The 15,217-nt window shown below is 40.8% G+C and overlaps 1 non-coding gene and 1 pseudogene across 1 annotated transcript; both read left to right on the forward strand.

Annotated features, from left to right (window-relative positions):
* The window catches only part of LOC100660430 (etoposide-induced protein 2.4 homolog), a 253,196-nt pseudogene that overhangs the window by 80,110 nt on the left and 157,869 nt on the right, over positions 1–15,217 (forward strand).
* TRNAA-UGC (transfer RNA alanine (anticodon UGC)) lies at positions 2,266–2,337 on the forward strand. The gene has a single exon. It is a non-coding gene; the product is annotated as a tRNA-Ala (tRNA).

The following is a 15,217-nucleotide window of genomic DNA, read 5'->3' on the forward strand; positions in this document are numbered from 1 at the left end:
GCGATACTACTGGGCAGAGTAGAACTGCTCCATAGACTTTCCAAAGAGTGCCTGGTGGATTCGAACTGCCGAACTCTTGGGTAGCAGCTATAGCACTTAACCACTACCCCACCAGGGTTTCCAAATATAGTATAAATATTGATGAATTGTGGTATATTCATACAATGAAATACTACACAGCAATGAAAAAGAATAAGCTACTGCTGCATGAAACAATCTGGATGAATTTGAGAGACACAATATTGGTCAAAAGAAGGCAGACACTAAAGAGTACACATAGTGTATGATTCCACTTATATGAAGTTCAAAAACAGGTAATACTAACCTACATTGACAGAGGACAGAGTAGTGGTTATCTTTGGAGGAGGTTAGAGATGGGACGGCCACAAGGAATCTTGGTAGGATGTTGGGGATATTCTGTATCTTGATCTGGGTGGTGCTACACATTATGTATTTATGATCATACACTGAAATTCTACTCACAAAGTATGAAATAGTGATGCAGACTACAATGTGGATAAATCTCAAAAATATTATAACATTATGTTAAGTAAAAGAAGCAAGAATCAAAACAATACATACTCTCTTTCACTCTCTCTCTCCTATCCCCCATTCCCCATACTTGTTTCAAATCTTTCTGTTTCTATTTACCGTATATTTATATATGTCAATAACATAAGCCCTGTGAAGGCAGCGTTCATGAATATCTTGTTTGCCATTGAATTCTTGGTGCACAGTGCCTGGTCCACAGTAGTAGCTCAATATCTCCATTGAATTCATATATAAACAATACATTCATTTGACACATAAATATTATCACATAAATATTCCTTTAACATATAAGAGGCTTCGGTTTTGACAAACATGAAATTATGAAAATAAAAATAGCTATGATAGCAGTGCTAAATAGATTTCAAACCTGATATTAAAAAAAAAAAAAACCTTCCTTAGCCTAGGCAATGGGTGGAAATAAGGACTGCAGATACAAGAACACTGTGGAAAGAGAGGAAGAGGAGGAGAAGAAAACTGAGAAGGGAAAGGAAATGTAGATGGAGTTGGAAGAGGGAAAAGAGGGAGAATTCTTTAAGACAAACAAGAAAAAGTTTACCACTGAAAAGAGAGATCATTGGTTTGCATGGATTTTTTTTTTTTTTTTTTGATAATAGTGGTGAATCTATTGAGGCAGAAAAGAAAAACCCCTACATAAGGAAAAGCATACAAGTACCTTTGAGATTGGAAATGGTGATCTTTTCGCACCTAGAGAAGAAGTGTAACAAATGGGGCTGGGGGTGAGGATGGGAGGGTAGGGAAAGTCTTTTTCCTCTGCCACAACTTGAAAGGAATCGGGTACCCTCATTCTTTCCCTTCAAGATTAGAAGTGTCTGTACACATTGACTTCCATTTTTTCAGTTAAAGATTAACTATTGACCATTGTCATAGATATCACTTAATTAAAGGTGAGGATGATGTGGTCCCTGACTCGAAGGAGTTGAAACTGGAAGGGGTCAGAAGGTAAATGCATCAAAACCCACAAGACTGTCTGCTAACTGGGAGAAACACTAACTCTTCTCTGGACTTGCCAAGCTGTAGGATGAAGCCATTTTTCAAGATAATGGAGTTTAGGGAAACGGCACAATTAGAAATAATAGATAATTACTTTATTGTGCACATATTGATATCAAGGTGCTTTCTGGATTTTTTTCAGAGGAAGATACTCCGAGCTTTACTTATAGATGGATGGTGAGAAAGGCGAGGCTGGGTGTAGAAAGTGAAGGAGGAGACTCATTAACTGCAGATGGATGATAACTTAAAGACATTAGGAACAAGCTGTCCGAAAGAGACTAAGTAGAGTGATCCACACAAGAAAGAAAAGTGGATAGGAAGACAATGAAGACAAAAGTCCATCCTGGGACCTTCCATGGAAGTGGTTAAATATATAGATATATGTGTGTATGTATACCTACATATTATGTGTATATATGTGTATGTACGTGTGTGTGTAGGCATTTGGATGGGGAGAAGATCTTGGAGAGGACTGCAGGGACTAGGAGGAACCTGGAAGAAGAAACAGTTATCATTTGGTCTAGAATTCTTGAGCGTAGCCGCAATAAACGATCCAGTTTAAAGATTATAGAAATGATAGAGTTAACAGAATCAGCTTTCTACTGGCAAAAAAAAAAAAAAAAAAAAGAGCATTTCAAGGAACTACAGAAAATGGGTGCCATATTTCCTAGTGAATCACGAAAACAATAAGCCGCATCGCCGGGGGGTGTAGCTCAGTGGTAGAGCGCATGCTTTGCATGCATGAGGTTCCGGGTTCGATCCCCGGCATCTCCACGGCTGTTTTACTTCTTTAGTCTATCCGAACACAACCTAAGTAGCCTGGAATTGGCTCTCCTACTTTTCCACGTTTTGTTGTTCCCCACCTCCACTAATTTTTGGATGCTGCATTTGTTGTCCAGCAGGCAATAAATGAACAAACTGTAGTAATAGTTAATGCAGAAGACACTAATCACTGGGAAATGTCAAGAATGCTCTGAGTTTGCAAAAATCGTAGAAGTGATTGTCCTCTGAGTGGCTAGTGGCAGTAATGTTGTTTCCTTTCAGAGATAGCCTTAAGAAATCTGCAGTTGTTGCTTTTCCTTCTCTTGGAATACCCCCTCTTGGAAACAAACATGTGAGAAATTCAATTATTATAGGACTACCATTCTATGAGAAAGCCCAAACTATCACCATAGAGAGAGAAAGGCTAAGAGAAAGCCACATGGAATGGCACCAGTCACATGAATGAAGCCTTCTTGAGCCTTTGTGCCCAACCCAGCTACTAGCTGAATGCAGAGCAGTAAACAATCCCAGATGATATTTGAGGAGCAGAAGAAACGTCCAGCCATGCTCTGCCCAAATTTCTGACCCACGGAATTGTGAGCAAATGAGATGGGTAGGTTTTTAAAGGCATTAAATTTTGGAGTTATTTGATATACAGCATTAGGTACTAAAACAGTCCCAGATTAACAAAGGGGAGAGATGTGTGGAGATAATAATTTTCTTACCTGAAAACTGATAGCAGGAAATGGGACTTTTATAGATCTTCTAAGGAAGTTTTAGTTTCAAAATAATAACCAAAATAAATCAAAAGAGAAAAGGTTCACCTGGGAGCAAGCTCATTTCTTTGTTTTCCACAAATACCAAAAATAAACTCGTTATCTCCTAGTCTTAATGGATAATTTGAAGTTCTCACTCTACATGCTCTTTGGATGTCTTCTCCTAGCCACAAGAATATCAAAATTCAGGTTAAGAGATGGCTGCAGAATTCTAAACTCAGGTTATACTGTGCTCAGGCAGACATCTTCAAGGGACTGTCTGCTAAACATTTTAAATACATCCTATTCAAACTCAAACTCATCTTTTCCGCTTTATTGCCCCACCTTTGCTCCCAAACCGGAAACAACAAACCAAAACAAAAGAGAATAGTCCCACCTGGGACTCTCCCTTGTGGTGGAATGTCTGCTATCTTGCTGATGAGCAGAACTTGGAGTGGGCTGACTGGTGGGGAGACAGGAATGGGGCCTTTTGGTCTGGCACTCAGTTATTTTTCTCATGGTCTAGCTGCAAAGAAAGGATGCAGGATTTTTCAAAACAGAGAAGCTAAATACAGTGGGGTAAACTTTGTCTTACTAACAATTAAGACCTAGAATATGAAGAAACCAGAGTGGTTACCAGTTACAGAGAAGTTAATTGAAGTATAGAGGATTGGTACAGTGACTGTATTCCTTCCGTTTTCTTTTCATGCTTCCTGTGTCATTCAATATTTTGTCCATACAATCCTTCAGTATGGCAATTTGAGGCTTGGAATTTCTCTTCAGGTCTTTCAGCTTGAGGAATACTGAGTGTGTTCTTCCCTTTTGGTTTTCTAACTCTAGGTCTTTGCATATGTCATTAAAGTATTTTACTTTATCTTCTCGAGCTGCCGTTTAAAATCTTCTGCTCAGTTCTTTTACTTTATTGTTTCTTCCATTTGCTTTAGCTAGCTGATGTTTAAGAGCAAGTTTCAGAGTCTCTTCTGACATCCATTTTGGTCTTTTCTTTGTTTCCTGCATTTTTAATAACCTCTTGCTTTCTTCATGTATGATGTCCTTAATGTCATCCCACAAGTAGTCTGGGCTTCTGTCATTAGTGTTCAATGTGTCAAATTTATTCTTGAGATGGTCTCTAAATTCAGGTGGAATATACTCAAGGTTGTATTTTGGCTCTTATGGACTTGTCTTAATTTTCTTCAGCCTCAGCTTGAACTTGCACATGAGCAATAGATGGTCTGTTGGCTCCTGGCATTGTTCTGACTGATGATATTGAGTGTTTCCATCCTGTCTTTCCACAGATGTAGTTGATTTGATTCCTGTTTTCCATCTAGTGAGGTCCACGTGTATAGCTACCATTTATTTTGTTGAAAAAGGGTATTTACAGTGAATAAGTCATTGGTCTTGCAAAATTCTATCATGCAATCTCCATCATCATTTCTATCAGAAGGCCGTATTTTTCAACTACCAATTCTTCTTTGTTTCCAACTTTCGAATTCCAATCACTGCTAACTATTACTGCATCTTGATTGCATGTTTGATCAATTTCAGGCTGCAGAAGTTGATAAAAATCTTCAATTTCCTCATCTTTGGCATTAGTGGTTGGTGTGTAAATTTGAATAATAGTGGTATTAACTGGTCTTCCTTGTAGGCTTATGAATATTATGCTATCGCTGATGATGTTGTTCTTCAGGATAGATCTTGAAATGTACCTTTGGATGATGAACGTGATTCCATTCCTCTTCAACTTATCATTCCCAGTATAGGAGACCATATGAATGCCTGATTCAAAATGGCCAATATCAGCCCATTTCAGCTCACAAATGCCTAGGATGTTGATTTTTACACTTTCTATTTCATTTTTGGTGACTTCCAATTTTCCTAGATTAATACTTAGTACATTCCACATTTCAATTATTAATGGGTGTTTGCAGCTGTTTCTTCTCGCTTTAAGTCATGTCACATCAGCAAAGGAAACTTCCGAAAACTTGACTTCAACCGTTTTATTAAGTTTGACTCTACTTTGAGAAGGCATCTCTTCCCTGGTCAAATTTTGAATGCCTTCCAACCTGAGGGGCTCATCTTCTGGCACTATATCAGACAGTGTCTCGCTGCTATTCATATGGTTTTCACTGGCAATTTTTTTCAGCAGTAGACAGCCAGCTTCTTCTTCCTAGTCCATTTCAGTCTGAAAACTCCACAGAAACCTGTCCACCATGGGTGACATTGCAGGTGTTTGAAATATCAGTGGCATACTTCCAGCATCACAGTAACATTCAAGCCACCACAGTACAACAAACTGATAGATGCATGGTGGTATCATATGATCAAGAATCGATGGTATTGAAGGAAGAAGTTCAAGCTGAACTGAAGATGTTAGCTAAAAACAAGGCTCCAGGAATTGATGGAATGCCAATTGAGATGTTTCAAAAATAAGATGCAGCACTGGAGGTCCTCACTTATCTATGCCAAGAAATTTGGAAGACTGCTACCTACCAACCGACTGGAAGAGATTCATCCATATTTGTACCATTCCAAAGAAAGGTGATCCAACAGAATGTGGAAATTATCTAAAAATATCATTAATATCACATGCAAATAAATTTTGTTGAAGATAATTCAAAAAAATTGTTGCAGCAGTACATCAAGGGGGAGCTGCCGGAAGTTCAGGCTGGATTCAAAAGAGGTTGTGGAATGAAGGATATCATTGCTGAAGTCAGCTGGATTTTGGCTGAAAGCAGAGAATACCAGAAAGATGCTTACCTGTGTTTTACTAACTATGCAAAAGCATTTGACCACGTAGATCATAACAAATTATGGATAACATTGTGAAGAACGTGAATTCCTGAACACTTAATTGTGCTCATGTGGAACTTGTACATAGACCAAGAGGTACTCATGCAAACAGAACAAAGGATACTGTGTGGTTTAAAATCAGGAAAGGTTTTTGAATGAGACACTAATTTGCTCTGTAAATTTTCACCTAAACTATGATAAAAAATGAATAAATAAAATCAGGAAAGATGTGCATCAAGGTTGTATCCTTTCACCATACTTATTCAATCTGTATGCTGAGCAAATAATCTGAGAAGCTGGACTATATGAAGAAGAACACAGCATCAGGATTGGAGGAAGACTCGTTAACAACCTATGATATGCAGATGACACAACCTTGCTTGCTGGAAAGGAAGAGGACTTGAAGCACTTACTGATACAGATCAAAGACTATAGCCTTCAGTATGGATTACACCTCAACGTGAAGAAAACAATTCTCACAACTGGACCAATAAACGATATCATGACAAATGAAGAAAATATTGAAGCTGTCAAGGTATTGATTTCACTTCCATCCACAATCAACACCTCTGGAAACAGCAGCCAAAAAATGGGCAAATCTGCTTCAACAGACCTCTTTAAGGTGTTAAAAAGCAAAGATATTGCTCTGAGGACTAAGGTACACATGACTCGAGCTTAGATATTTTCAATCGCCTCACGTGAATGTGAAAGCTGGACAATGAATAAGAAAGACCAAAGAATTGACACCTTTGAATTATGGTGTTGGTGAAGAATATCGAATATACCATTGTTATGGATTGAATTGTGACCCCCCAAAATGTGTGTCAACTTGGATAGGCCGTGATTCCAAGTATAGTGTGATTGCCCACCATTTTGTCATCTGGCGTGATTTTCCTGTGTGTTGTAAATCCTACCTCTATGATGTTAATAAGGCAGGATTAGAGGCAGTTATGTTAATGAGGCAGGACTCAATCTAAAAGATTAGGTTGTGTCTTAAGTCAATCTTTTTTGAGATATAAAAGAGAGAAGTGAACAGAGAGACGGTGGGCCTCAAAACACCAAGAAACTAGAATCAGGAGAATAGCTTGTCCTTTGGAACCAGAGTTCCTGTGCTGAGAAGCTCTTGGACTGGGAATTATTGATGACAAAGATCTTCCCCCAGAGCCAACATCAAGAGAAAGCCTTCCCGTGGAGCGCCATTCTAAATTCAGACTTCTCTTTTCCTAGACTGTGAGAGAATAAATTTCTCTTTGTTAAAGCCATCCACTTGTGGTATTTCTGTTATGGCAGCACTAGATATATGAATAAGGAAGAACAAAGAAGAATTAACGCCTTTGAATTATGGTATTGGTGAAGAATAGTAAATATACAATAGATTGCCAAAACAATGAACAAATCTGTCTTGGAAGATGCACAGCCAGGATGCTCCTTAGAAGCAAGGATGGTGAGACTTCGTCTCACATACTTTGGACACGTTATCAGAAGAGATCAATCCTTAGAGAAGGACTTCATGCTTGGTAAAGTAGAGGGTCAGCGAAAAAGCGGAAGAACCTCAATGAGATAGATTAACACATTCATTGCAACAATGGGCTCAAGCATAACAACAATTGTTAGGATGGTGCAGGATTCGGCTGTGTTTCGTTCTGTTGTAGATAGGGTCACTATAAGTTAGAACAAACTGGGAAGAACATAACAACTAAGACAACCATGGAGTGCCAAAAACAAACAAAGCTGTCGTGGAAGCAATACAGCAAGAATGCTCTTTAGAAGCAAGGATGGCGAGACCTCCTCTCAAGCTCACCGCACATGTTATCAGGAGGGAGCAGTCCCTGGAAAAGAAAGTCGTGTTTGGAAAAGAAGAGGGTCAGCAAAAAAGAGCAAGACCCTCAATGAGATGGATTGACACGGTATCTGCAACAAGGGGCTCAAGCATAGAAAAAATTGTGAAGATGGCACAGCATAGGGTAGTGTTTTGCTCTGTTGTATATAGGGTTGCTACAAGTAAGCACCAAAGTGACAGCATCTAACAACAATATAGATGATTAACTGGTTGAATAGTTTAGTGGTAGCACAGCCTAAGCATGCAGGAAAGTCCACATAATCCCAGCCTCCTTCACTATTGTTTTCTCTTTCTAATTCAATGTTATATTTTAATAGCTTATCTCATCTCCCTTCATATTAAAAATTTCTTTAATCACTTTTTTCCCTGTTCACATTCAAAATAATTCCATTATCCAACTGATTGCCTCTAGAACTGATCTATTTCAGCTTCGTGGCCTGGCAACTACCAACCTGACTGCATCAGCCCAAGTAAGACAAGTAAGAATGAGAAAGATCTGGCTCGCTCAAGATCTCCAGAAATGGGAGAGGCAAGAGTACCACCACCACATATGTGGGTCCATGCTTCTTTAGTTTCATTTCACAGTTTATTGAGGAACAGGGAAGAAAAAGGAGAATAGAAAGAAAAAAAGAGACCAAGAGAAGGATATCTCTCAAAGAATCCAGTGTTTTCCAAACTCCAGAGTGCCAGTGAAAATAAAACTGTGGTGGATATTTAGGAGAGCTCTTGAGGAAGAGTCTAGAGTAAAGTTCATGCATCTCTCCACAAGGTTTGAAAGGTCTGCAAGCCTTTTTTCAAAACAATTCTTCCTGCAGCAAGTCATCCAACAACAAACATCCTTCTGCATTCACTTTCTCAAGGAGATTTTCTAGAAGTCTAAGGTGAGGAGAATTGGAATTACGAGTCTTTAATCTTCCTTGCCTTCATCAGTAAACACTTGTGTTCAGTATTTTGTTTGGCGTTTAAATAAAATCCTGCCTGGAATACTTCCAGCAATATCATACAGAGGGTCCTGATAAAGAAGTAGCAAAAGGCTTTAGACTCAATATGGGGATCATCAGTCCTACAGGTTGAGCTGAAGACATCCCAGTAAGAGGACAGCCATTACCTTTGCTCTTTCCAGGCCAGTCCAACCCTATTTGCTTTGCAGTATCTAGGACCTCCTCTGGATTACCAATTCGTTGATGGCAGGCACTCATTGAAAGTTTCCAGGCCACTTTGGCTTTCTCTGTGAAGTAGCTAGATCTATAGCAGGCTTTCCATTGTGATAATGGGTTCTCAGAGGGAAGGCGGTTTGACAGCTTTGCTGGGTCCCCCCATCCTTGCTCCACCACCCCGCATTTGCTCTTGCCCTATTCATTCTCCTGCATGGGGTTGGGGTGGGTGGAACAGCTATTTAAAATTGACAGAGTCTTAAAGACGTTTTTGTTTGTTCGTTTGCTTTTCCCTAAACTCCTTTGTATATACACCATCCTCAAATGAAGACTAGAGATGAGTGTGAAACCAGAACTGAGAGCAACCGCAGAACGGGTGACTCGTGAGCCAGCACTGAGTCAGCTGAAAAGTGAATGCTGGCTGGGCATCTGACCCAACTTGATATGGTGTTCAACTCATTGGTTCAACTAAAGCCGATGGCTGCCTCTGGACTAAGAAACACTTCATTTGATCTGGCATGGCTGGAGATTTTGCTGGAAATCTGTTATTTTCCTGGGACTTTTCCTGGTGGAGTCAAGTAACTTTCAGCCAGTTTGCTGGCGAGTGGACTTTGGAGCAGACTAACACAAGTGGGAAGATCTCAGGAACACAAAAGGTGTCATTCAGACTACAATCTGCTTGCCCTTCTCCTCTTGAAGACCCTGAAGAGTATTCAGTTTGGTAATTTCACAAAGAGTGGGATTTAATCCATTGAGTTTTTTCCAACTACCAGAAAATAAAGCCAATAGAAAGCACAAGTAAAACTTCATAAATGATTCCAAATAGACAACTCAGTCGTTGGCAGGGGAGGGAGTGTACTTCAGTGTTAGAACACATGCTTTCCATGTACGAAGTCCTGGATTCAATCCTTGATGCCTCCAGCTAGGTTTTTCTCATCCTCCCTCACTGACCTTTCCATCTCATCCCCTTCCCATTCTTTTTATATGTTTTGTGATTTTTTTCTTCCTCACATTAAAAAAAAATACTGCAATAACTTGCCTTTGACAGTATACCATTCCTCCCCCAAGGGCCTTAGTGACACCAAAAACTGGCACTGACAGAGGGAAAAGGATAGAAGACAGAGAAGGAATCACACCCATCAGAATCTTTTCCACCCAAAGCATGAGGTCATCAACCACATTAATGGACCCATTAACTTGGGTTCCATTTGGCACTGTCATTAAAGAGCAGGACAGAAAAAGAAGATCAGAAATGAGAAAAAATAAGCAGCTCCGTGAAAAGCTTTGTGTGTTTCCTTAGTTTTATGAGCACTGGGTCTTCTAAGGTAGAAGACTGCTTGTTTCCTAACACCTCTCTTGTCTGTTCTCCCTCAGTCGCCGCCTCAGAAAATTGGATCCAAGAAGCAGAGGGTCTTAGGTCCCAAGTTTTTCTGAGTGAGTAAATGGGTAGACATTGGACAAAAGCAGGGTGGCACTTAGCTAAGTCTTTGCCACATGAACACTTAAACCATAATTTGGAAGGCTGAAGGGAGCCACCTCTCAGGTTTGCGGGAATAGCTTAGATGAGCTAGAATTCCACCAACAGATTTTCCAGGTTCCATCCGGAGTTTCTCAAGCACAGATAATTTTTCTCCATATAAACTCAAATTTCCCAGGAGGTTTACACATAATACATCCATCAACTTCCCACTACCCCCTAAGCCAAAACACCAAGCTGAAGTAAAATCACAGGAGCAATGCTGTCCAGTTGATTCCAATAGGTGGTTAAATTTCTTACCTTCTACATTTCTTCCCTGAGCTTCAGTTTTTGTTCTAAAATCTTTAAATGAATTCATAACAGCTAAGGTAACTTAAGGTAACACCACCTGTCTGTCAGTTTGTCCTACTGTGTGTCTTGTGTGTTGCTATGATGCTGGAAGCTATGCCACTGGTGTTTCAAATATCATCAGGGTCAATTGTTGTGCACAGGTTTCAGCAGAGCTTCCAGACTAAGAGAGGCTATGAAGAAAGGCCTGGGGATCTACTTCCAAAAGTTAGCCAATGAAAACTTTATTAATTAGAACAGAATATTTTCCTACTTGCTTGTTTTGGATACACCATCAGGAGGAATCAATTGCTAGAGGAGGACAACATGTTTAGTGAAGTAGAGGGCCATCAAAGTTGAGGGAGATCATCGGTGAGATGGATTGGCACAATAGATGCAATAATGAACTTGAATATGCCTACTATTGTGAGGATGACACAGAGCTGGAAACATTTCCTTCTGTTGTACGTAAGGTCACATGAGTCCGTGTCAACTTGAAGGCTTAGGCACTTAACAACAGGAAGAAGGTAACACCTCACTGAAGGTCCCAGAGGGAGAAGGGGCCAAAGCTGTTTGGATGGGTGTGATCATTATGGCTGGCCCATGCATCTTAGTGGTTTGACAGTTATGAAGTAGTTTGGCAGTAGTATAATGAAGTAATCATCTCCATGATGAGATCTGATATAATGTGATCACCTCAGGATGGGATCTGCTGTGAGAAGCCTATCAATTGGAAGGGAGTTTCTTGGGGGTGTGGTCTGCATCAAGTATATGTGGACTTTCTGAAAAAGCTCACTGGCTTTTGCTCTTCTATGGATTCTGCACTTGGCTTGTCAGCATCTGACCTCCAGTTCTTGGGACCTGGGCCAGCAGCCTGCCATCTGACCTGCCGATGTTGGGCTTATCAGCCTCTGCAACTACATGATTCAGGAGAAGCCTCCAGCCTCACTCCTGACCCACAGACTTGGGACTTGCCAGCCTCTACAGCCACATGAGCTATTTCTTGGAAACAAATCTCTCTCTCTGTATATGTACACATGCTTTGCTGGTTTTGCTTTTTTTAGAGAACCCAGCCTAAGACATTTGGTATAGAGAGTTGGGCACCTCCAGGCACATACCAATAGAGCTAAACAACTTTGTAACTCTTGCCCAAGCAGGGCAGACTCTGAGATGCAAGGGGCTGAGAGGCCAAGGAACCAGGAAGCAGTAGTTGAAGAGACAAGGAACTCAGGAAGAAGAGCTGCCTCAGTCTCAAAGCATAGGGCCACCACCCTTGGGTCTCAAAGGGTGGAGCCATGGCCTCTGGGGTTTCAAAGGGTGGGACCACAGCCTCCTAGGTTTCAAAGAGTCAGATCTTCACCAACTCAGTTCTAGAGTGTGGGGCTGCCTTTCAGGAGTGCCAGCAGGTTGGGACTTGGCAAAGAGAAGAATTAAAAGGAAGTCATTTGGTAAGTACAGGCCTGTTGGCATAAAAACCACCATGTTGGCGTAGTGGTTAAGAATTCAGCTAGTAAACAAAAGAATTCAGCTAGTAAACAGATCTCTTGCCCAAAGCTGAGGGGGTGGGGCTCCTGTGCCCAGGCGGGTAGGGTTTCTACTTAGATGGACTAGGAAAATGGGGCCTCCCAAATGTAAGGGAGCAGAGTTGCTGTTCCAGTGGGTCTGTATGGTGGAGCTGAAGCCCAGGGCTAAGGGGCCTCCACCCAGAATCCAGAGAATGTGTCCAACACCCAGATGCTGGAGGACAGGGCCATTGCCTAAATGGTTTCAGAGAACAGAATATTGTTTTTAAGTCTTGAGAGTTAAGTAATGTGTTCTGCTGACTTGCTTGGTGGCTGCTATTTCTTCTTTCCCTTCAATTTCTCCCATTTCTAATGGAAATGTCTATCTCGTGCCTGTTCCACCATTCCATTGTATTTTGGAAGAAGAAAATGTGTATTCTACATTTCAGAGATGAAGAGGAATTTTTGGAATTTGGAGATGGAGTTAAGACTTTTGGGGTGATGCGATGTGATGAATGTGTTTTACGTTTGGCAAGGATTTGAATTTGGAGGACAAGGGTAGAATGTTATGGATTGAATTGTGTCCCCCCCCAAAGTGTATCAACTAGGTTAGGCCATGATTCCCAGTGTTGTGTGATTGTCCATCATTTTCTGTGATGATGTGATTATCTTATGTGCTGTAAATCCTAACCTCTATGATGTTAATGAGGCAGGATTAGAGGCAGTTATGTTAATAAGGCAGGACTCAATCTACAGGATTAGTTTGTGTTTTGAGTCAATCTCTTTTGAGAAAGAAGGAAGCAGAGAGGCGAGGGAACTCATACTACCAAGAAGGAAACACAGAGAGCAGGGCGCAATGAGAAGTGGGGTCCCTGCAATGAAAAGCTTCTAGACCAGTGAAAGATTGATGACAAGAAACTTCCCCTAGAACCGACAGGCAGAGAAAGTCTTCCCCTGGAGCTGGCACCCTGAATTCAGGCTTCCAGCCTCCTAGACCATGAGAGAATAAATTTTTGTTTGTTAAAGCCATCAACTTGTGTTATATCTGTTACAGCAGCACTAGATAACTAAGAGAGTAAAAACAAACAAAAAAACCAAACCCCTTGGGGTCAGTTCTGACTCATAGTGACCCTATGGGACAGGGTAGAACTGCTCATAGGGTTTCCAAGGGGCAGCTGGTAAATTCAAACTGCTGACCTTTTGGTTAGCAGCCATAGCTCTTAAATACTACACCACCAGGGTTCCCAACTATGAGAGTGGGGAATAAGAATAGTTATACAAGTTGCTTGAATTTCCAAAAAGAAACACCTGTTAAGGAGTCAGTAGGAACTATAGTCTACCATTGTTCTACACTTTGCTTTCTGCACAAGTCACATGTTTGGGGAATGTACCAAAGTCGGTTCCATTCTCTTGTCCCCAAAACCTTTGCGTACTATCATTTATATTGGAAAAGGCTTAGCAATATAAAGTCAAAATTCAAAAAATGAGCTCATATTTCTAAACGTAGGAGAAACTAAAGTATCCTCATTTTAATTCCTTCAGGAAACATAACAGGGAACACAGGTCAATCACAAGCTCAACTTCCAGTTGGATCCAAATGGAGATCTCCGACTTACTAGAAAATTTTTATGGATTACTTGAACATTGTTTTTACAACTTCAGTTTAATTTTTTGAGTATCTCTAACTAGTCTGACAGAGACTGGAGGAACGCCAGAGACTATGGCCCCTGGACACTCTCACTAACTCAGAACTACCAAAACCACTTCGGAAGCTCACTTTTCAAAGATTAGACAAGATTATAAAACAAGTGGAAATCCTAGTGTAGTGGTTAAGTGCTGTGGCTGCTAACCGAAAGGTTGGCAGTTAAACCCACCAGGTACTCTTTGGAAACCTTGTGGGGCAGTTCTACCCTACCCTGTAGGGTAGTTATGAATAGGAATCCACTCGACCTCAAAGCGTTTTTTTTTTTTTTTTTTTTAAGGAAGCAAACAATAACACATGTGAGGAACGTGCTTCTCAGTTGAATCAAATGTACAGACCAAATGGGCAACTCCTGCCCCAAAACAAGACGGGAAGGCAGAAAGGTTCCCGGAGGAATGGACACAGGGAACTGGGGATGTAAAGCGTAAGAATGCGGTCACATTGCGGGGTTGCCATCAATGTCACAAAACATGTGTATAAATTTTTGAATGAGAAACTAACCAGCTATGGGCTTTCACCTAAAGCACTGTAAAACTAAAAAAAGAAGAGAAGCAGCAGCCTGTAGTAAATGTCGGAATGAGTTTCTCTAAACTGAAACAATTTCAATAGACTTCTAACAGACATAATATGGGTAGGCAAACCGAGGATTACGCCAGGACTCTAGACCCTCAGATTAAAACTCTGGTGTGCTACCGACTGAGCCAACCAGGCTCTCTCATACTATTACTACTAGTGGCTAAGGTAGATTTTGTGTAGGCCAATTGGTTTTGCCTTTCATGTCGTGTTTCCCAAAACAGCCAAAAAAAAATTTCACCTTTGCTGTCTACTCGATGCCGCACACTGCGAATTTATAGAACAGAGTAGAAATAACTCGTAGTTTCCAAAGAGCGGCTGGGGACTTGAACAGGTGCCCTTTTCGTTTACTAGGCGAATTCTTAATCGCTAAGCCAACAGGCCCCCACTGTCCAAATTACTTTTAATTCTTCTTCTTGCCAAAGCTTCCTGTTTCAAAGATAAAATTGCTAGGAGAATTTCGCTCCCTTCCTTCTCGTGCTCTGTTTCTTTAGAGGTTCAGAAACACAGTTGGGTCGCCTAGACAAAGCACTGCCGGGTTTCAGACCGCATTGCTAGACCCAGAAAGCTTCATTTTTGCCAATTGTTGTGATTTTATCCCTTTATTTCTTATTTCCCCGCATGCGTCTATTTTTCTCAAAGCAACACTCATCCTGCTCTTCGCATCCTTCCACATTGTCTCATATCCCTTTCTGCAGCCTTGGAAGGCAGAGGAGAAAAGAGTTGAAGGAGGAAAAATTTGAAGACCGACAAGAACGTTCCACAACGGTGG

Source organism: Loxodonta africana, chromosome 1, assembly GCF_030014295.1.
Source record: "Loxodonta africana isolate mLoxAfr1 chromosome 1, mLoxAfr1.hap2, whole genome shotgun sequence".
In the NCBI taxonomy this organism is placed as follows: domain Eukaryota; kingdom Metazoa; phylum Chordata; class Mammalia; order Proboscidea; family Elephantidae; genus Loxodonta; species Loxodonta africana.